The sequence below is a fragment of the Leptodactylus fuscus genome, chromosome 4 (assembly GCF_031893055.1).
Source record: "Leptodactylus fuscus isolate aLepFus1 chromosome 4, aLepFus1.hap2, whole genome shotgun sequence".
Taxonomy (NCBI): Eukaryota; Metazoa; Chordata; class Amphibia; order Anura; family Leptodactylidae; genus Leptodactylus; species Leptodactylus fuscus.
The window spans coordinates 54,766,488-54,787,959 of NC_134268.1; the positions used below are offsets into that span (position 1 = coordinate 54,766,488).

The following is a 21,472-nucleotide window of genomic DNA, read 5'->3' on the forward strand; positions in this document are numbered from 1 at the left end:
GCATTAATGGTCGTGGGCTGGTGCTCCTGCGGTACGCAATGGGAACAAGTAGCTGGATTCATAACTCCTCAAACTTTCCCCAGGAATAGTCTACGTCACAGATGGCTGCGTGAGTGTTATGGGTGATTAACCCCTTCACTGCCAAAATTACCAGCACTGAACTGTGCCTGAAGAAGGAGTTGTCACAGAGAAGATCCTTCAAGGGATGTCATAACTTGGATCCTGTTCTAATAAAAGCCATATATATATATATATATATATATATATATATATATATATATATATATATATATATATGGACCAGGGGCACAAAGGAGGGGGGGGGGCAAATAGTAAATTTTGTAAAACGCTGCAAATCTATCTCCATACAGTGTAAGAAATGAACATAGAATATTGCCACAAAGAATCAATATTACGCCATTCTTATATATATTGGACAAACTGGAAGACGAACCCTCTTCCTCATCTAAGAACTACAACTCTCAGCATGGCACCTTTTTTCCCAAAGCCCCAACAGATGACTATGAGGTTCAGACCCTACACTATCCTATATAACTAAAGGGCAGCGATGGCGAGCCTTTTAGAGAGAGTGCCCAAACTGCTACCCACAGCCCACTAATTTATCACAAAGTGTCAACACAGCAATTTAACCTTAATAATGTGCGGATCCACAATTGCACACAATTACAGACCTGCAAAATATGATCATACGAATGGGGCTTTATAGAGCTTTCTGCTCCACTGTGACCCCCACACAGTACAAACTGCTGCACAGTGGCCCCCAAACAGTACAATTAGCTCCACGGTGGCCCCCACACAGTATAATCTGTTCCACGGATGGGTGCCCAAAGAGAGGGCGCTGAGTGCCACCTCTGGTACTGTGTCATAGGTTCACCATCATGGCCTTAGAAGCTTTAACGCCTGTTGTAGTGATTCATGGGGCTCCCAGCTTTCGGGCCCCTAGAAATTAGAATTTTTTTCACAGTTATTCTGCAAATACGGGAATCCCACAATGGTTAAGCCAATGTCAATAGTGGATTTACAAAGGAATGGAACATGTAAAAGGAATAACTTACACTGCTCCTTCCTGCTGGCTCCATAAACTGCATTAAATACTGCACGTGTGATTCCAGCCTAACTGCATAGCTCAGGATACTGAGCAGTCTGGCACCAGGGAAAGGGATGTAAAATCTTTCTAATAATCAAGTTGAAGACTACAGCCAAACTAGGTGAAATGGCCAATAACAGGGAGCAATAGACGGTATTGACTGCACAGCAACTAATGTCTATTTCTCACCCATACTACACGTTTAGTGTCCCTTTAGTATTGCAGACAGCAGTATAGCTAAAGACCTATTTACACTGAGAAATTGTCAAATAATGGTTTACAGTAATTTTGAGAAAAAGATTATTGCAGTCAACAGGGTCCAATAAGATGCAACCTGTTTTAGGTCCCAATGCACAGGACAGAGCCCTACTCATAGAACTAGCTATAATATAGTGAGTTATACTGCAAGGAGATCCCGAATGGCCCAGTCGCTACCGAACACATAGCGTTACGTCAGATTAGGACAATGCCGATCAGGCCGTTCGGGGGCTCATTGCATCACAACTGACTATGATGTAGTGAGTTCTATGAATACGGCAGAGTTCAGTTCGGGACACGCAGCCCACACACAGACATGGATAGGACTTGTATGTGCATGGGGCTTCCCAGTGAACCCAGCATTGCTGTCAAGACACTAGTGTGAACAGAGCCTTATGATAATAGTACATTGTCCTAGTGTCACAATTACAGATACTGCATGTACTGCCAGGGCTGTGAAGTCTAAGGGCTAGTTCACATGGGACTCTGCGTGAACACATACTAGCACGGATTTCCGCTCCGGATTAGGCCCAAATGAATGGGCCTAGTCCGGAGGGTGGCGTTGCGAGCCGGACCCAATCTCCCTGTAGAAAGGGTAATTTGCTTATTTTTTCCGTGAGCATGAACAAACCGCTCACAGTAAAAAAAGAACGTTAGCGGTCTACATAGACCTCTATTGTGAGGGGGCGGATTCTGAGCTGAATTCGGCGTCAGAATCCGCCCCCTCTTGTCCTGTGTGAACTAGCCCTAAGTCGGGGTCAGTTTTAGGTGGAATTGAAAAAAAAAAAAAAAAAAAAAATTACCAACTTCAGCTTGCAAATATAATGTTAAATATTATACAATCACCGATATTGTATAATTAGATATACAATTTGTTACATATTTATTTTCATAGGAAATCACTAGTTTTTTTTTCCTAAATTAGAGGAACTTTACTGCGTCGGCCTGCGTTAAAATAGGAGTCGGAGCCGTTGGTTAAGCCTGCCAAATCCTCAAAAATTTCCCAAAAATGAACCGTTTTCCTCTTATTTACAGAGAACGATTACCATACTAAAGGATTGTTACCAAGTTATAAAGGAGAAGTCTGCGCCCGATTCACGAGAGCGGCCTGACACAGTGATTTGGGTTTAGTGTTCCTCTACAGTTTGTGCACAGAGACACCATTTTTATAGATGCCACTGACAGAAGCAGCGTCCTTGCTGATCCTTGGGTTATCTGAAGCTGCTCATGCGTACATCGATTTTATCTGTGTCAGCACAGACTGGATCCCTGCTCCACAGATTAGGATGGGAGGAGTGTGGAGAGCAGCAGCCATAATACGGCCATTACCCCTCCAGCCATGTCTTGCCAGTTATATTCGCTGGAGGATTTAAGAGGTGTCCATGACAAACTGGTGCGACCTGGTGGGGTGCACTTAAAATAAAATCCTCTGACCTGGCATTCAGTAATCCAGAAATTCCCTGTTTCGCAACGATGATGACTTATTGACGGAATATAGCTGTGTTCACGAGGCCTAGGCCCCATTCACACCATTATTTTAATTTTTCCAAAAACAGCATGAATTAGGAAAAAAAGTATTTAGTACGTCAATCAAGATGCAATATATGTATCATACAGAGGGCAGCATTACGGTACATTTGGCATCTAACTTTACAATATTAATAATAAATCCATCCCATATCTGCCCCCAAATAATAAATCCTCATTGACTACATTTATCATCTAGCTGCTGTGCTTTCCCCTATGATGAAACAACGCTGCAAGAAGAAAAATCGTACCAGGGCGCCATGTGTGATCCCGGCCTTAAAGAGAACGCAAGCTAACGGCAAACATCTACAATAACCTGCCCATCCTCTTGAGAATGTGCGGTCAACCCTTCCCCCTCTCCACACCTCCAAAGGTCTTTTCTTCTGCCTGAGCTGCAGCTGAAAATAATTTATCTCCTCTCTTTGGAAGACTGTGGCATATGTGATGGGGGAAACAGAACCATCATGAATAAACTGCAACACAAAGCCTGGCTGAGTGTCACAGGATACAAAGGGGCAAAGGTCACCTTAGTGAGTTGGAGGGTATTACGCTCATTCAACCCCCCTTCCTTCACCAACACACACACACATAGAATTACGGAAAGCTTTCTGTTGCAGCGAACTACACAATGTACTATAGAGAAAAAAAAAAAAAAAAAAAACGTGACCATTGAATAAATGCTAGCTACACAGCCCGTAGCCTTGCAAAAAAAACCCCACACATTAGCCAGATGTGTGCGCATGGCAATGTATGAATTACCATTGACATACAGCACAAGAGACTGAGTGCCCTGGGGTAGGGGGTGGTATAGCCTAGGCTCAGTTCACACTAGTCAAAAGCCTTTACGACAGAACCAAAAAGCAATGCTGGAACCAATTTGTATGAATGCAAAAAAATCCCACTGCAAACCTGGTATTTTTGGAAAGAGTAGCAATGCAGCAATGCATACCGGGCTACATTCCGCGATGGAACGGTGTAAACAGTGAAAACTGTCCACAGAATCGCCCCACATCTGGACCGGACCTCGAGACTCCAGATAATAGACAAAGTGCCAAATGGCCTTAAACAGAAGTCATAGGATTCCTTAGTCAAGACCTTTGCCCTACCAGGTGTAAATAGATACCTGACGGAGCATGCCACAAGTTTTTCTTCTTTTCGCTTTGGTTAACTGCTAAATTCCTGTTGCAAAAATTGAGCAGCAGATCTATCTGAAATGGGGAGATTTTGTGGAACGTATCCCCATGGACACTGGTCCTAGTTCCCAGACTGAACCGGGAGCCACGCCAATCAGCTGTTCCCGGGACAGTGTGGGTCCTGGTAAGGTTTACATGCTGTAAGCCACACTCATTGTAGGTGCCTCAGTGCTGTCTCATAGACTTCAATGGAACAACTTGATCTGCAGGGTCCCCGGCTGTCAAGCCCCCAAAAACCTAATATCAATGGCCAGTCCTACAGAGAGGCCTGAAATATTACAAAGATGGATAACCCCTTTAATTCTTCTACATTAGATTGGAGATTTTCCATATGTAAACCAAACAGTAATTTGCAGTAATCGTACATTCTAACCCCGAATTCACATGACTACGTTTTACCTGTGGTCCACGTGTTGGCCGGATTTAGCGGCGTGAGCAGGACACCTAGCAATATAGTTATCCATGATGAATATAGTATAGGACTGTTCAGTCCGGCCAACACATGGACCGAATTTTACAGGTAAGGCTAGGGTTAGAGTGGTTTCACACACAGCGGGGTTTTTTATTTTAGAAAAAGGGTACCAAATTTTTTTCATACTGTATCCAAGATGAAGTCAGAAATAGATCCACCAGGAAGAAGCACAATTCCTTCTTTTCTATTTTTCACTTCTGGCTTTGGCTCAAAAAAAAAAATGTTGCGTGCAAGAACAACCATCCATATAAAACTGAGCCATAACATCGCAGTGCACACGAGGCAAAAGATAACTCAATGCTATACAACGTGACACAGAAAATCACAGGCGCAATCTTACGTGGTCTGAAATATCAGTGTCATAGCCACAGGTAGATAGACGGAATTCAGACAAGAAAAGCAAGTGTTAAAAGATCTGAACATTTTGAAAAAAAAAAAAAAAACACAGATGGTACAGACAAAAGTAAAGGCAAAAATAAAATATAATGTAACCTAAGCAGTTACAATCCATCCATCCTGCACACAAAAAACTAACTACAAGGTCTCCAGCACTGGCGAAATACTGTGGCTTTTTAATAAAAAAAAAAAAAAAAAGACACCCACTGTCCCTGGACGGGTTCAGGAATGAGTGGGTTATGGAAGTCCTAACTTTATGCGAGAGTCCTGGATACAACATGAGCACATATGGTCTGTATAAAAAGTCGACAAGGTTTGGCATGGGAGTCCATAATTCACACAGAAAAACACACTGTAGGCTTTTTAGGAAGGGTTTATTCAGCAAGAAACGATAAAGTAGTCACTGTTCCAATTTTAAGCCGCATGTCCTTATATAAACCATACTTTGTATGTTAGATCACGAAAATCTATGCACTCTAAAAACCTGTCATCAGAAAAGCAGATATGCCAACGTGCGGAGCCACAGAGCCGTGGCAGATCTATCTGAAGCTATATACAGCGATATAAATCCGGCTCGGCGTTATACGACCAAGTTTGAGAACTTAAAGTCAGTGCACACAGTTTTTCGGCGCTGATTTTGATGTTGAGTCCACTTGACAATCAGCCCCCAAAAAAAGCCTCCCAATAGAGTTCTATTGGGAGGCTGATTTTCAGGCAGATTCAGCTTTAAATCAGCACCAAAAAACTGTGTGTGCACTGATCCTCATGTGACAACTTCATAAAGTAAGGGCATATTCAGACTTACAAGTTGTGCTGCAGTTCTTACTGCATGTGGTTTTAGGGAGCTTTCACACAGGGCAAAATGGATTCGGATTCTGGCATGAATTCCGTACGGGATTGCCGCCAAAATCCAAGCGGTTAAAAAGCCTCTCAATAGAGTTCTATGGGGAGGTTTTTTAACTGTGTGGATTCTGTGCGGACACCGTGTGAATTCCGCGCAGATTTGCACCAGAATCTGAGCCATTTTGCCCCGTGTGACAGCTCCCTTACTGTACATTCCTCTGGTTCTGCAGCTAGCAGCGGTAATTCTTATTAAAACCGAAAAAATGCTGCAATTTTCAGTAAAATGACGCATGCTACTAAGCTACGAGGCAAAAAAAAAAAAAAAACACGCCGGATGAGCGCTATATCAGAGTATAACTATAGGTTTTAAAGTTAGCCATACACATCAGACTTGCGTTATGTTCACCAAAAAAACGGACAAGACATCCCCCCGAAATTATCAGACATGAATAAAGACACATTAACTATTATGGGGTCTGTCTGGTGTCTTACTTTTTTTTTTTTTTTAAATTATGAAATACAAAAAGTTTTGGCTTGAAGGACTTTTCCATCTGCAGATTTCTGACCGATCTGCGCCGAACGTACACCTGATGCAGATGTGAATGTAGTCCAATTGGTCACATTGTATCAAACAATCCAACCACAAACAACTAAACCGATCAATTGGGTGATGGGGGGGGGGGCTTTACAGCTTTCCGGTAAAGTAACTGGGCGGGAGAAGGACAGTCAAGAGTGGTGGCCAAGGTACACTCATGATGCACTTGCAATGTAGGAGCCCATGCACACAACCGACCGCCTATTGACTATGGTACATAAAAATATAAAAATAAAAAAATTAAGCATGCTCCATTTTTTATGGAATGGACTGTTTGGCCCATTTTCACAGACTGAATTCACCCACTGAGGTGAACAGGTTCGGTAAGAAAAAAAAAAAAAAAAATCACGATCCTGCACGGATCTGCTAAACACACACCAAAAAAAGATAGTTGAGGCTACGTGAGTGCGGTTATAGCATACTTGTGTTTTCAGTTGTCTTTGTAATAAGTTTTATTTGGCGTAGTTTATGTTCTATAACACCTGGAAAAGTCATAGTGCAAAGTGTTCGCGGCTCAGATCACTCCACACAGTTCCTGGAAGTGGTTTCAATTTCTACACCATGTCCAGTAGCCCGAGTGCAGTCCAAAGTTTGGAGAGACGGCTGCATTCACTTAAGAAAACTATTTTACTATTTACCACAAATTACTACCAGACAACGTGATTTGCTAGTCATGAATTGGACTAAAACATGCTTGTCAAAGCCAGATTCCCTCGACTACACTGTACCACGAGTAAACAAAGCCATGAGCGCTTACGAGGATTCCGCAACAACACGTCAACCACGGACATATATATGCCCAGTTAAATAAAGGGGCCCCAGACAAACCCCCCCTCCCCCAACCAGTATCCCGCTACGTTTTGGTAAGTATGCACTTTTTATTATTTTAAGCCTCCCAAGGTGTTCTAAGTAGTAACTGGAACACCCCTTTAAAGTAACAATATTCACCTCTTCAATTCCCTGCTGTCATATCAGTCCAGGGGACCGGCAGGGGAGCAGCCATGGATTAGTGAGGTGAATATCACTCCTTTTGTTATTTTACACCACTTCCTTTAAACATTTCATGGGGTTGGACAACCCCTTTAAAAAGGAGAGACAAAAACATGTTTACTCATCCGAGCACACACAGTAGCGGGAATAATCTGCTGCCCTTGTCCGGTGACTTATCTCCTATAGGAAGTCCAACACATCGGTGGACCCTATATATATTAGTCGGCTGATCCTGCCAAAAATGAGCAAGATCGGTCGATTTTCACCAATGTGTATGGCCAGCTTTAGGCTAAGTTCACATCAGCATCATTTTCCGTTCTATTCAGTCTTAGAAAGAGAAGAATGACCCATTTAATGATCGACCCCAACAGAGCCCGAGAAATCCCATTGACTATAATGGGGTACACCAGGGATCCGTTACAGTATCCCTCATTTTGCAGGACTTTATCATCTGCAGCTGTAAACTGAGTCCTATCTGAGCTTCGTTCACAGATGTGAACATGCCCTAAGCTACACTTACAGGTCACTAACGAGAATTTTCAGGTGGTTTCTGCACCTTGTTCTGTCCTATAGGACATTAGAAGGGTCACCCACAAGTAGTCTTCAGGGCCCGTCACTGAGACTCTGCACGGACTGGCAACAGGAATGACTTCTGACAAGGTGTCGAAACATCTCCTAAAGATCTGCATAAGACGACATAATTCTCTAGAAAGAAATACATTACAGAAGGACAGCTTCCTCCCCGCGCACACAGTAATGCAGTCTAAACATCATGTACGGTATATACCTCAGCTGCCCAACACTTCCCTTCTGTCTGCAAAACATTCGCACAGGTAGCTGAGACAAATGTGGAGAATTTTAACTCCTTAGGCAAACTCTTTAAGTAGTAGTCATGAATTCACTCACTGTTTCCTTAACAAGGCAAAAGTGCCGGAGGCTCACACAAAAAAAAAAAACGTAAGAACAGTGCTCTGCTAATATAGTTAAAAGTGGTCTGCGCTCAACACATCATTCTAGGCAGCGAGGGTAGAGCTGGCAGCGAAATCGAGTCCACGTGTTTATTTAACAAGAACACAGGGTGGAGTCTGAACGTTCAGAGCGATTTTACAGAACACAAATGACGTTGTCTGATAACAGCCTAACAATGAATAGACAGCGAGGGTGCCAAGCTACACTATATAGGTAGGTACCAGGGGGAACGCTACTCACAAATTAATATAGGATTCTGGAGCTATTAGTTCACCAAAACATACCCAGAAGTTAGGCTAAATGCACACAAATGTGTGTAGCAAAAGGTCCGTGGGAAAAAGGGAAAGGGATGATACCCGAGGGCCACCAATAAGACCACGCTGCAAATAAGACCAGTCTTGAGCTTTCCCCTGGGATCACGGCCCCTAGATAATATGGAGCCATAAACAATAGCAGCACACCAACAAATCGCACATTCATGTACATGGAGCCTTGTCCCCCGGTTAAAATTACCCAATATCCTCCTGGTAATAAACAGTAGTAAAAAAAAAACAAAGAAAAAAACTAAAGTTTTCTGCCTCTATAGATCACTAATAAAACTTTCAGATTATACTCTTGAAGAGAATTCTCAAAATCATTAGTTACCATATATTCCTCTGTTACTCTTCCGGGAAATTTCTAAATAAAAGGATAACTGGGTGTTACCATTTGGGGAAGGATGCCACCAGACACGGATTCTATCCAATGAGTGCTGCCAGTGCCCCTGGTAACAGCTCTTTGAAAGGCAACACCCAGTTGTCAATGTATTGATAAATTTCAAAGAGGAATGATACCACATGGCTCTGAAAAGACACTCCGAAATTGCAAGTTTATGTCCTACCATGTGTTTTATATCAGTCGTCTGATCTCTGCTGCCAACTATTGGCATATGCCCTTCAAAAAAGATAAAAAGGAATGAATTGAGGTCTGGCTCAATACATTCCCAACGTACGCTCCAAAAGTGGTGATCAAACTTGATCTTCATAAACCAGAAGCATAAAAGCACATACCCAAAGAAAAAAAGGGGAAACAATGCAGGTATTGTATTAAAGAGACACACGCAGACAGGAATGTACAGCAGACAGAAGTATTGATGAAGTCTTCAGCATGCACTGACACAGCCGCTGCCCCCACCGTGGTACCCAGACATGTGGGTATTTGGGGACAACCATGCAATCATACTACCAGGATTCCCTACTCAAGTGTATTAAAGCAACACTCTGGGGTAATAATGCACCACCAAAGACCTTGGTGTCCCCAAATGCCCTTGTAAAGCTGCATCAACTGCTACTAACACTGGGGAAGGTAATGGAGGCATGGTGACCTGACTGTTACAGGGGGGATCGTGGTCAGTATGTGAGAGAGGGGGCTATAGGTGGCAAATTATGTGAAAGGTGAGAAGATGTAGGGCAGAACAAAACGGAGGTCACATGGTAGTTCTCAATAGTATCTGAAGGCAACAGAGAGAGATCTCCTGTATGCACAGCAATCCATGCTAGAAAATACAGGGAGGTGATAAAAAGGATAAGGAAAGACACCAAGTAGAAAATTACTACTAGTGAGGGATGGTCTTTCAGACAATCTAAGAGAAAAAAAATAAAATAAAAAATCACTGGGGTTTCCCTTTAAAGTAATGCACTACTCCATTATAGCATATAAATAAAAAGCCTAGGTCTTCTCAACCAATTGGAATTATGCGGTTTCTTGGCTTATGTTGTATGCATTTAGTAAAAAAAAAATGCATCTATGCAGATGGAAAGATCAGACATATGAGCATTTCAATGAACAATTCAACAGTGAATTTATAGTATAACCTATAATATAAGCCTCATAACCCTGGGCTCACCCAAACCTACAGACAGGGAAAATTCAGGGACTTGTATTTGTATACAGATCCATAAATACGCCATCTACACATACAGGTTGAACATGTTGACCCTGTTCATATGGAGTTGGCTCAGTCTTTGCTGCTATAACAGACTACAATGGCCGCAGCATGAAACTCTAACCATGATAAAGATAACTGGTCGAACATTCACCTTCCTCCAAACAATATTGCTGGTAAGACCGTCCTACAAGAAGCGTTCTTCTGTCATCCATACTTTACCACACTTGTACATGGAGGCCTCATGTTTGTGTGACTGCATCACTTTGGAATTCCAATCCATGTAGCTCTAGATGAATGGTCTTGTACCAAAATGGCTTCCACAGGCAGCGTGTCCTTGTCCGCACTCAACACAGAGTCCCGGTGAAACGTTACGCTTCACCAGAGCGGTTTTGAAATCTGCCAGGCCGACCGGATCATTTGTCTTACAATAAAACAGTTGACCACTAAATCCGTCTCTATGGCGGAATTTAGACTAACCTGTTAAGGCATCCTATATGGCAGTGCCACACTGAGTCACTGGTACGGCCAAGTGTGCAAGTGTTTTCGGTGTAGAGAGAAGAGTAAACTGCAGCAACAAAGTATTCGCATGACAAGAGTCACCATAGCAAGGGACGGGCAATTAACCGAAAGATAATCAAAAGTCACTTAATTGGTTATTTTAATTATATTATCTTCATGCCATCCTGTCTCCCGGCCATTGGATAAAGGATATGTTACTAACTGTACACTATCCAATCTGGATTGCCGATAGGTCAATAATCAAAACGCGTCGGTATGGCATATAAACAGAGGGCGAGGCAAGTAATAAGGGGCAGGTCATAAATAATAGTTTATTAATTGCCCCATATTGTGACTTAGATATGGGGCATCCTCCAAGTCCTGACAACCAACCAACTTTTGCTTTCCTTGACAAATGTCGGAGGACAGTCGAGAGACTCCCTCATACTCCCAAGATAGGTTCCCATACCCGTAAGCAGAAAATTAGGTGAAACTGAGACACTAAACTATTTACAGGTCCTTATAGACTGGGGGTTTAGTTCCCCCAAATAACTCTATTATAGATCCATCTGTGCCCACATTTTTACCTTTATAGTTACCTAGAGGCGAGTCTCACCCTGCTCATCTCTGGTGCTACACCCCGGATGCACACCCCAGATTTAGTGCAGGAAGCCGAGGTGTACTTCTCTGGTTCTAGTGATGGACTATGGGAGCGCAAGGAGTACTGCAGCAAGGGGAGTATAAAGCTTTTTTTTTTTTTTTTATTGCAGGCACAGATGGCTTTATAACAGGGTGATTTGGGACACTAAACCCCTGGTCTATAAGAACCTGTGGGTGGTTTAGTGCCCCGAATTGCCCCGACAGATCTCCTTTAAGCAGATGTTGCAGTTCTGACATTTTGGCCAGGAACCATGTGGCAAAAAACACACAAAGCTTTTTCACAAAATGCCGCCTTCCACAGCTAACAGAGGTAAAGGTCATTAAAACCGTGAAAGAACCGCATTGTAAAACCACATGAGTTATGTGCTGTGCAAAAGCCATGGCACAACCACAACGTCAGAACATTCCCTTTGGCTGAAAATGAAGAACAAAATGTTAGTGGGTTGTTCATTTCTATTGTTTTTGGCATTGAAGCTCCTCGAATTTGTCTTGCGCTGAACTACAGAGATATTGGTTAGTATAACAGGTACTAATGAAATGGCCGTATTCACTAAGAAGGTATGTTCACATGCAAACCAAGTCTTCCTACACTTCCGAGGTCACATAAAACCTCACAAAACAGATCATGAGTCATTGGGCAAATTACTCAAATGTTAGATATTTACTACACATTAAACTATCCAATGTATGGGAACGGATAGGTGTGGTTGAGCACCGTAATCTAGGTAGGGGGCCCTACCGCCCCTCCCTAGCACGTGAATCTCCTCAGTCAATATATTCATAGCCCATGAAGCATTATTTATGGTAATATCAGCTATAGTATTGCTGTCCTGTCACTTCACAATATAACGTTAACAGTTGGCCCAACATGGAAAAGGTTAATCATACAACGCCCACAACATACCAGCCAAGAGATTTTGGTGCCGCTATTACATAACAAGCAGAGGACTGAAATGAGGAGACACTGTTACACAAAGTTATCTTCAGATATCTCTGCCTTGGTTCTTGTTAGAAGGGTCCCTGGACAAAAATCGGATCACAAAGTTTTATTGATTTACGCTGGGTTCACACTAGCGTCTGCCTATCCTTCATTCTGGTCCGTCGGAGGACAAGCCCAACGGCTAGGTGGACAACCACCACAACGGTCATACGCAATCCCTTGGGTGTCTGTTCTTTTAAAATTAAAGGGGCTCTATCTGCTGATAGATTATGCTGTATGAGCCCCACATGTGCGTGAATAGCCTTTAAAAAGGCTATTCAGGAACCGCTAATGTTATTTTAACACACACACAAACACCCCGTTTTAAAATAAAACTATATAAACATATATGTAAATCATACCTATCATGCACGGTGGGCGGTGATGTACGATCCAACGTCATCTTCTGGCATGACTTCCTCTTCTTTCGGCGACGCCGTCCGGTCCTGGCTCTTCTCCGGCTTCATCGTCGTCTTCTTCTGGCGGTTCAAATCCGGCGCATGGGCAGTAGTGCTCCCTTCGGAGCTACTGCGCATGCTCCGGCGCCATTTTTCTCAATGGCAGTGCGCATGCGCCGGATTTGAACCACCGGAAGAAGACGACGATGAAGCTGGGGAAGAGCCAGGACCAGAGAGCGGCGCTGAAAGAAGAAAGAAAGAAGAGGAAGGCATGCCAGAAGATGATGTTGGATCGTGCACGATAGGTATGATTTACATATATGTTTTTATAGTTTTATTTTAAAACAGGGGGGTTAAAAATAACATTAGCGGTGCCTGTATGAGCATATGTGGGGCTCATACAGCATAATTTTGCTGATAGAGCCCCTTTAAACCGCCAGGCGAAAAAGTCAAGACTTGCAAGACTTCTTCGTCCAGTGATTTTGGACACACACTGCGGCAGACTCCAACACAGATGTGAACATAGCCTTAAAATTATCTAAAAATTGTAATATGTAAATAGGTTTCCCAAATTGGACAACCCCTGAAATTTCAGAAACTTTGGCATACTAGTAGAGTTTGTAGTTAGTCCGGTAACTAGTCCGCTCCTCCCAATCATTTGCCATTGGAAAACTGGGCTTTTGCATGGGTAAGAAAATCAACAGGAACCACAAAGTCTTCTCAACCTGCACACGTGATATGGAGGGGAGTTCTTTGGCTTTGGTAATTGTTAGTCTTTATCTGCTTATGAAACAATCCTGATTATTATTATTATTATTGGGATGATTTCCATTGAAGCCACATGGGGCAGTATTACTGTATTAATCGAGCGCTTATTTTCAAGCTGGAAATAAAGTTAATTGAGATTCCTAGTGGGCAGATGTACACAGCAGGTACAGGCTATACCAACATATGCACACACATACATCAGGGGTCTGCGGTCTGTAGCTCTCCAACTGTTAAAGGGGTTCTCTGCTCTCGACAACCTCTACTTGTAAGAACTGTCCCTGCACAATAAACTTACCAAAAAGTGTCTCTCTGCTGCCCCCAGAGATCAGTCTGGCAGTAAGCATTTATGGCGAATTTAAGGGAAGATGGAAGTAACTGCCCACAAGTCCTGAACCACTGGGGTGGGATATATGGAAACTTCTCTATGCAGATTCTGGAACTCCCATAGAGGTGAATGGAAGCCACAGAAACAGCATAGCACAGCTGGGCAACACAGTTTCGGTAGCTGCCATTCAGCTCTGTACAAATTATAGAAACATGCCTTGCCCATTTCTTAAAGTCTGTCCCTGATGGCTAGGACTTGGACACTTATTCCTGTATGGCCAATGATTTGCAGATGTCAATAACCCTTTAAACGTTACAAATCAATGGGTAGTTTATATACGGGCAGGTCCTTCTAATGTAAGAGATGAGGATGATGAATGGGATGGGGGTTCCCATTCATGATGCCCTTCTCTTACATTAGAAGGACCCAACCTGCCTTTCCCTATACACCCTACCTATTGATTTGAAGGGGCACTGTGTAAGTTTAAAGGGTTTTTCACATCTCTGCCCACCCTTAAAGGAGTTTTATTAGAATAAACAGTGATAACCTATGCACACGATGAGCGTCTAATCACTGGGGATCCTCACAATTGACCTCAATAGCAGGGGTTCCACGTCCCACAATTTCAATGCAGCAATAGTTGAGCATGCCCACTGCCATTCCACTTACAGTCTATGGAGCTGAAAACCTATAGTCCACTATTTCCATAAGTCCCATCAATTCTGAATGGAGCAGTACCACGCCATTTAAATATAGGACATGGCATGGGGACATGGATCAGATTCATCACCTGTTGAGTTGGCAGGTGTAAATCTTGGGAAAACCCCTTTAACACAGCATTCTCTAATAGGATACTTGTAAATGAGTTATCGATATTGGACAAGCTCTAACTCTACACCCTCCCTATTGCTATATATTGGGCTTGCAGAAATCCACACCTTTGCCACCAAGATATCCACATTCAAGTAACTAGAACAGATTTTTAGCCATAGCAAACAAGGCACTTATTAAAATCATGGTTTGCATAGATGCCCCACATCCTCTAGATTTGGCTAAAGGGGGAGTCCCTCTAATAGGGCACAGGGATGGCGGCTGCTAAATGGCACATACATGTTTGGAGGATCAGAACAGGTACAGACCCATTGTCACACATCTATACCTCCATATAGTGAATGCTCTAAAGGTAGAATGACCACGCACATGCTGCAGAGCCAATTTACCAAACATCGAGGATCAGCAACCTTTGGCACTCCTGCTGTTTTGTTACCACAACTCCCAGCATGCAAACTTGCTCAGCTGGTTGCAAAACTCTCACAGAAATGCGTGGGGAATGCTGGGAGTTGTAGTTCCACACCACCTGGAGTGCCTAGTGTTTCTGACCCCAGCCATCATCCTTTAGCCAAAAGGTCATTTATGGAAATACTGTCTATAAGGAGCATCTAAGGGTGCATGCACACTGAGTAACGCCGGGCGTGTATGAAAGCCGTACACACCGGCATTACAGCAGACTGCCGAACACTTCCCATTCACTTCAATGGGAGCGCTCGTAACAGCGGCGTTTACGAGCGCTCCCATTGAAGTGAATGGGAAGTGTTCGGCAGCCCTGCTGTAACGCCGGCGTGTACGGCTCTCATACACGTCCGGCGTTACGTAGTGTGCATGCACCCTAATATAGGTCTTGTTAGCATCTCAGATGTTAAATCTCACCTAGGAACAGCTTACAAGGAATTCGATGCTGCAGCTCTGACCTAAGCAGCTTTCCCATACTTATGGAGAACATCCTTCAGAGCCCTCTTGTCATACATAGCCTACTTATTTTACAGGACATACGACAGCTATTTAACCCTACCTGCTCACCAGAGACAAATATGCAACTCCGAGGAGCTCATCTGTCATATCAGATGTGAAAGAGCCGCCGTCCTGTATAACAAAGTACAAAGCCGGGGTCAATACTAATACTGACATGAATAGTGATTAAAGTTCACTGTGTGACCCAAAAGTCCACTGATCTTCACATCTAACTCGGCTCTGCTACATCTGCATCTCTCAGTATTAGCATGACCTTTATTCTCTCAAGAAATGGAAACTTTCCTTAAACTTCAAGTGAGATCCGCCAAAGCTCAGTCCCATATTCCGCAGGCAAACACTGAATTACTGGCAAAGGTTTACACCTGCCCGTATTACAAAAGCAAGTGTCTCAGACAATAATTATAAAGTAGAACTTTCCAACGTCTTTATAAAAGGGTTTGGAAACAATGTGTCTATCTAAATGACAGGATAAATTGTTATTAAAGCCTTTATTTAGGCCCAAGGAACTGATCCGACAGTCCTGCCTCAGCATGTTCAGCGAGCTTGGGAAAGACAATTTCTGGAAAAAAAAAAAAAAAAAAATAGGAAAAGTAAGGTGTACCAGTCGTACACGACGTCCTAGTGGCAGGCGGAGAGCAGAACCAACTCTGCTTTGTAGACTCTCGCTGGCTGGGACAAAACATAAAAGACCCGAAACAATCAGCTCACAGGTTATTCATACCATCCGAGCGAGCGCCACGGCAAAGTTCCCAATAGTGAATTATACATGGGCTCCACAGGACGACCGTCTCTACAGTTTCACCAGCACCCCACAGACAGCTCTGGTTCCAGTTCTGCCTTCTCCGGTTACATTTAATTGTCACAAGATAACGGACAATAACCATTGGCTGCGGTAAAAGGAGATTTCCTTCTGTTGCTGGGCGCAGTCTACACCGTGTACCATACAGAGTTCACATTATTTGCACAGGAAGACAAATGGTTAAAGTCAGGCATCAATAATCAACAGATGTCACTCGCTATTTTCTGCCACCTTCCCCCCACCAAATACGTCAATTATAATAAAAACCCTGGGATACAAAAAAAATAATATAATAATAATATTATGTGTGTCCTATATACATTAGACATAACCTTTATATCGCTATACATAAAAAAAAAACCTTTACATGAATCATAACGTAAAGGAAATAGTGATTCCTCATAAATTAAACATTTACTCTCTTAACCCCTACAGACCCATCAACACAGCAAACATCTCCAGAAGCATGTGATGTCATCATTCCCATCACCCTCTGCTGATAAACACAGGCGAGTGACATCACACCCTAGAAGAGGAAACGTAGCGTTACACTTCTACTAGTCCACAGAAACAAGCATGGCACACAGCGTGGCGGATCCGGATGGCAAACTACAGGACGTAATATTAGATTAGAGAAAACATATTTATGGAAAGGTTTAGCATAGGTTGGATTGTATAGAAATAATTCTATAGTGGATGTAGAACATTATTGTTTGACGAACAGAAAATCTAGGCACCTCACTACAAAAAAAAAAAATTAGCCAAGGATGTTACTTACACCTTAAGGAGCAGTGACAATCATAAACCTATATAACATCAGTGATACAATAATACATATTTTACAAAAATCGCAATAAATAAATAGAAATTCACAACCACGCCAAGTCACCCTGTAACCTCTACCAGGAAAAGCAGATAAAATCACGTTAGCCTCCTATACCTGTGTCAAGTTTATTTCTAATAAAGGGGAAAAAAATTATATATATAATTATTAGATATATCAATAAAAACAAACCCATTCTCCACAAACAGCACGTATACTAGTGTACACCTACATCAGCACCACAGAAAACTCAAATACATCCCGTGTTTTTTTCCCATTTTGGCAATCTTATGCCACGTAATATACTTTTAATATCTTTCATAATAATCATATTCCATAGTAAAAAAAAAAAAAATCTCCAGGTCTCCATAACAGCCTATAGTAGATCTATCAGACCTGTTACACCAACCAACCAAACTTCTAGCCTGTGTATACACTCGGCATATTGATGGAGTCTGAAACTTCATTTTAGAATTTTTATTTTTTTTAAAGCAAAACTAGATTTCACAATATTCAACGAGATTCCACAAAATGTGCTACTTTTAGAGATAAAAAATAAACGCATTAATATCCGACAAAAGTTTAAGAATGGCTAGAAATGTCCCGAGCATAATGAGGATATGCATGTAAGAGTAAAATCTGGGTTAAGCAGCAGACTTCCCAAGCCCATAAAGCCTGCGAGAGGCCACTGTGCCCTTGTGGTGTTATCAGTGTCACTGACTAGGTCCCAGTTACATGAAAGCTGCCATTTTAGGTTAGACTGTAAAGCTTCTGTTGTGTAACAGTCTGGCAGAAAACAAAGCTCATGGTGCCCTGAATGAAAGACGGGAACTTTCACAAAATAATCGGTCTAGAGACGACTTGTCGCACGACGGTCGCTTTCACCGTGCGACAATTAGTCGATGATACAAATTTTTTTTTAAGGAGTTCAATGCAATTCGGAAAAGTTGAGCAACTTTTTGCTCAAAGGAACGGTAAAAGTGGACAGAAAAGTGACTTTATAAAAAAATTTTTTAAAGGGACATGAGCACAATTAAGTGCACAATTCACTGCCACATGTGACAAGTCACCATCAAGCTTTAAGGGTGGCATAGAAAGTCCTGGGACAGAAATAATAAGAGACTGTTGTTGGCAGGAGCAGAAATCTAAAAGTTTTGTGGGCCAGCACCTGCCCCACATGGAGATGCACTGGAGCTCTCTTCAGTTTGGGGAGGGCCAGGAGACAGAGCATGGTGCGGGTCGGTGATCTCTCCCATTCAAAAGGAAACTCCTCCTCAACTGCTACTTTGTGTCCTTTGTCTATTGTTTGTTACGTGAAAGAAAATACTTGCAACAGAAGAAGGAAAAAAAAAAAAAAAAAAAAAAAAAGCAAGAGAGGGCTGAGAAGTGCCCAAGTCAATTGGGGATGTACGCCAGGGGAAGAAAGCTGCCATGTTTTATGTGGTGGGTGTCTCTCCCATCCTCACTCTGGCTGCCTCCTCCTACCCAAGGGTACCCTCCAGTGAAAGGCCATCAGGAGGAGATGAATACATAGCAATGATGGCTGCTGGTAGCCTGCAGCGCCTTCTCCATGAGCCTCATCCTTCCCTCCCCATATCCACCCCCCTGCTCCACCACCACCACCACCAGCAGCAGCAGGGGAATAAACAGGAGGCCATGTCTTCTCCCATCACATCCCAGCAGAGGACAATGACCCACACCCACCTCCTCTTATCAGACCCCCATTATGGCTTTATTAGAAGCATCCCAGCTGAGGAGGTGATGGGGGGCGTGTGCACACACAGCAGCCATCTCAAGGAACACAAACATGGACATCCTCAGTGTGTGACCACCCCAGCCCAGCAAGGTTACTAGAGCCTAGAGCTCAGGGTCAGTGTGCTGCCCTACAGACCACCAGCAGCCATGATAAGAAAGTCAAGCCTGCTCCCACTTCTGGACACTTTTCGGCTCCTCGTGGTTCTGCAGCCGCCCCCTCCCCCCCACCAACCACAAAAAAAGTGAATGGCACTCACACGTCCCCTAGAAATGCCCACCCGCTGCCCATCTATGGATACAAAGTAGCGATGCTGGCAGCAGCTAGGTGTATACATGATACTCCGGAGTGTGCACCATACACACACCGCACACATACACTTTGCACAAGTTGATCGCCAGCCAGGGCAGGGGGATCCAGTGGAGATGTCGCGACAGGACGTGGGCAGCTGCGATCAGGACCGGGACATCATGCGGTCAGGAGCCCTCCCCCCCTCCGGCCACAGATCCTCCATCTATCCATCTCTTTCTCTGCCCTCCTCCCCCTCCGCCTGCACCGATACTTGCACCACCAAGGGCAACCCCTACCCCGGGCATCATGGCAGCAGCGAGCCGTAGGAAAGTTTGTGCGGGCTCCAGGAGGGATGAGCTGGCCCTGTCCGGTGTGGGCATTGTTATAGCCATGCTGTGCCCTGATTCATTAGCCCCCCGCCTCCCCGGACTACTACACAAGTCCCAGGCAGCAATATCCCCAACTTACCCGGGCAGAGTGCGGCACCAGGAGCCCTATTGTCTCATCAGGAGGACAGGGACACTCTGTTATCTCTCTCTCCCCCCCTTTCCTCCTGTCCAGGCTGTGAGGGAGGAGGGGGAAGCTCTGTGTGTGTGTGTGTGTGCCTGGAGTTTACGCTTTCTTTCCCACACTCCACCTTTTATCCGTATTCCCGTCCTGAGCTCCCGGCTCCCTCTTCTTCTCCTTCTTCCCTTCTTTTTCCTTTGTGTTTTAATTTCGCCTCAAGTTTTTAATCCGATAGTGTACGAGCGCGTCCGCACGGAGGAGGCGAACCCGCGGCCCCGCCGGACACTCACTGCTCGGGATCCTCTCACTCCGGGCACCAGCTCCAGCCGCGTGCATGTGCCCTCCCCGAGGACCGAGCGCGCCCCCGACAACTCTCACACACACTCCTAGAAAGCCCCGCCCCTCGCTGCCCTCCCTCCCCCGCTCCCCTGCCACACAGCCCGTGACGTCACACGGCCACCAGGCATAATTTATGCAAGAATTCACTAGTGCTTTTCATTCACTTCTCTCACCCCCCTCCCCTGCTCTTAAAGGGACCCAAATATATTCCTCACACTTTACTACTGTGTGTATACAGCATAGCACAGGGTCTCACTGACTACATACAGGGCAGGATCAGGAGGCTTCATGTAGGGCACAGGCTCGCTCTCCATATTTATGGAGCAGATACAGGGAAAGCCATTATACAGGATTCCCCTACAGACATATAGGTTACAGGGATTTCAGGGATATTTTCTGTGTGGATTTGTGCTGCGATTCTGCAGATTTTTCAGATTTCAAAGGGTAAAATCCCGTGGGAAAAAAAATACATAAAGAAAAAAAAAAAATACATAAAGAAAAAAAAAAATCCACCTATGGGTATAGTTGCATATAGAAAACATCCCCAATACGCAAATTCACATTCACACATCCGGTTCTGTATTCTGTGCGTCTTCCAATGATATTTTTACAACGCGTCCTATCCATATGCGACAGATGCGACAACACTTGGCCGTCATCCTAGTGTCACCTTGAAGTGTCACCATAAAAAAAAAACGTAAGACACTTGGAATACATCGGTCACGTGCATGAAGCCTTACACTGTATTGAGCTACGGATTTTACAAATGCAAATCATTATGGAAAAAAACAAACTACCAGTACACATTGCGGGACATTTTTTTTCTTTAAAATTGCGCCATTCTCAGCATAGCCTTTATATTCCTCGGCATTCCTCACATCCAGTTGACTTACACTAGCGCAATTGCATCGTAAATAATTGCAAAATTCACCTCATGGAAATTATGATTCCAATATTGTCCGGTACATCAAGTTTTTTACACTACCGGTGTACTGGAGAGCAGTTGCACCTTTTTTTTTTTTTTTTTTTGCTGACTGTGACATTACCACAGACAAACCGCGCTCACTCCCCGGCAAAAAAAAGAAAAGCGCTGAGCTTCATATAAAAGCCTACAAAATGGGCGCAGATGGGAAAAAGTTTGCGCATATACCTTTAATAAGTTGCAGAATAGAAGGAAAAAGAAGCAGATCCGACACATGGAAAATTTCCACAGTAATGTGAACTTCTTAGGCATCGCTGCATTAC

At 43.6% G+C, this 21,472-nt stretch overlaps 1 protein-coding gene across 1 annotated transcript in view; it reads right to left on the reverse strand.

Moving 5' to 3' along the window:
* CHD7 (chromodomain helicase DNA binding protein 7) overlaps positions 1-20,266 on the reverse strand; it is a 105,887-nt gene extending 85,621 nt beyond the window's left edge. Inside the window, exon 1 of the mRNA XM_075270397.1 lies at positions 19,850-20,266. The gene's annotated coding sequence lies outside the window, so the exon portion shown is untranslated. The remainder of the gene's footprint in view (positions 1-19,849) is intronic.
* Positions 20,267-21,472: the final 1,206 nt, after the last annotated feature.